This window comes from Alosa sapidissima, chromosome 7, assembly GCF_018492685.1.
Source record: "Alosa sapidissima isolate fAloSap1 chromosome 7, fAloSap1.pri, whole genome shotgun sequence".
NCBI classification, from domain to species: Eukaryota; Metazoa; Chordata; class Actinopteri; order Clupeiformes; family Clupeidae; genus Alosa; species Alosa sapidissima.
In genome coordinates this window covers 19,418,471-19,421,081 of record NC_055963.1, presented here as the reverse complement: position 1 = coordinate 19,421,081, position 2,611 = coordinate 19,418,471, and positions in this window count along the sequence as shown.

Sequence of the window (2,611 nt, the reverse complement as noted above, 5' to 3'; positions counted from 1 at the left end):
GAGTTTGTATGTGTGTGTGTGTGTGTGTGTGTGTGCATGTTTGTATATGTGTGCATGAATATTTTTACTCATCTGTGTCTGTTCAAAAATGTTTTATTTGTGTGTGTGTGTGTGTGTGTGTGTGTGTGTGTGTGAGTGTGTGCAGCAGTGTGATAGCATGAAATGAACCAAACGAGAGGAGGGGGGAGGGTGCAGTTATTCATCACCTCATAAAAGTTACAGACCAAACTGAGGCCAGCGGTATTTACTTGTGTCTAATTCCTACCAGCTTTCGCTCGGCCCTGCGCCCCACAAACCCCCCAACAACCCCCCCCCCCCCCCTTCTTACCCACACAGCTTATTTCGGCTCCTCAAGGCACTGAAATCTACTCAATTACAGCCAGCCTGCAGATACTTGCTGTGGGCCAACACCCCCCCCCCCCCCCCCAACACACACACACACACACACACACACACACATCAACCGTCACAGAGGCCTCACTTCTTCCCCCGGGTACTTTAAGGACTCCATGCTTTGATATTCTCCACTGTGGAAGAGTGTGTGAGGAGAGAGAGAGAGAGAGAGAGAGAGAGAGAGAATGAAAGAGAGAGAGAGGGTGGAAAAAAGGAAAAGAAATGAGTGCAAGAGCTGCAGCAGCTCCCAGAGACATGGAGGGTAATTGCCTCTGACACCATTCCAACATTCTGAGTGAGCATTCGGTGCTTGTAGCGAGGGTGGGGATGTTATATGTGCTCCGACTGACTCTCTCTTGCTCTCCCTCTTCTTCTCTCACTATCCCTCTTCTTCTCTCCCTCTTCTTCTCTCCCTCTCCTTCTCTCCCTCTTCTTCTCTCACTCTCCCTCGGCTCTCCTCCTTTCCTTTGCTGGTCGTCCGCCTCCGTCCATTACTCACCTTTGGAGCCCTCGGACGACTCCTCCATGTGGACGAGGCTCGTGGACGTGTGGTGCTGTTAAACACACACATAACCCCCCCCCCCCCACACACACACACACACACACACACACACATACGCACACACAAAAACATGCGCATATATGAATAGGAACCTTGGGAGGATGGCAATTCATTTTTTGTATTTTTTTATCCAGGTGTGGTGATTGCAGAGAGCTTCACCAAAAGGAACTGTATATCTCTCACCCCCCCCCCCCTCTCTCTCTCTCTCTCCCTCATCAGTTCTTTTGTGGGATTCATCTGACTATCTCTCCATCACTCCACTTCCTCCTTCCCTTCTTTGCCCTTTTCGCTCAGCTGCTCATTCGCCCTCTTCCTCTCTTCTCTCCCTCCTCTCTGACTCCTTCCCTTCCTCAGTTTATCCTGTGCGAGTGTGTTTGAGAGGCGCACATGTGGCCTGCACTGCTGATGATAAGGAGGCCGCGCTGACATACTCAACACACACACACACACCCACACACACACACACACACACACAGGCTCCCAGCATACCCCGCACGCTCATTCCCCCCCTCTCATTGCTCTCTCTCTCTCGCCTCTTCAGCCACCTCCCTACCTGTGCTGGTCTGGTCACCTCCACACACACACCAGGCGGAGAAAAAACAGGCCAAAAAAAAGAAACAAAATGTCCCTCTTGATGTTTTTTTTTTTTTTTCATTTTTCTTCTTCTGTCTTCTCGTTGCCATGATAACCACAGTACCGACTCGTTAAAGCTGTGCCTCCGTGGTGTTCCGTCAGAGTGCTTTCCCGCCGAGCTGCGGCTGCTCTCTCTCTCTCTCTCTCTCTCTCTCTCTCTCTCTCTCTCTATCTGCAGAGCTGAACTGTCATTAGTGCCACTTTGCGCTTCTCTCCTGGAGACCACCTCCCGGAGGTCAATAGCACTCACCCAAACACCAGAGGGGCTAGTAATGGAGAGGTGTGCGCCATCACGCAAGCACGAGATGGAGAGGAACGCCTGTAAAGCACTTCTACATGAAAGAGAAGGGGCCCCCGTGGGTGCTGTCCGTCATGTCGGGAAAGGTGTTGGGTTTTATCCCGGGGGCCAAGCGCTGTTATTGACTCCCTCCAGCGCCCCTGCAACTAGACCTCTGCTGAGCACCGGACGTGTACTTGATCATAGGGTTCAGTGTGTGGGGGGGGACTCCACATTGAATTTGCTCGATTGATTGAAATTGACTTGGTCCGTCGGATATATGTGCAGTGAAACCAGTGGGTGGGCTCCAGATCATTTTCTGCGGACAGAACAGAGTGATACTACTTCCCCCACTGCTGCCCGTGCAGTTCACACACTAAAACCCCCAAACAGTTCCGCCATAGCTGTGAGCAAAGTCCCCAAGCAAACAATACAAAGCAGGCAGATATACAAACCATATTCCTGTGTAAGTCACTGTAAATCTCACTGCCAGTGCTAGGTCATAGCACCAAGGCGTCTAAACCAGGTGCTAAGGTCCTCCCCATTCGTTGCAGATCGTGTTCAGTGAAGATTGGGAATGGTGTTTAGAGTCAAGGTAAATATTTAAAACAGTACGTTATCTGGTGACTGTGATACTGTAAAATACCTCACGTCATAGGCATACTCAATCTTTCTTTCATTTGCCTCTTTAAAGATTTGGAGAAGCCTCCAGTCTCTCCCATGCTTGATCACAGTCCTTGGCGAAC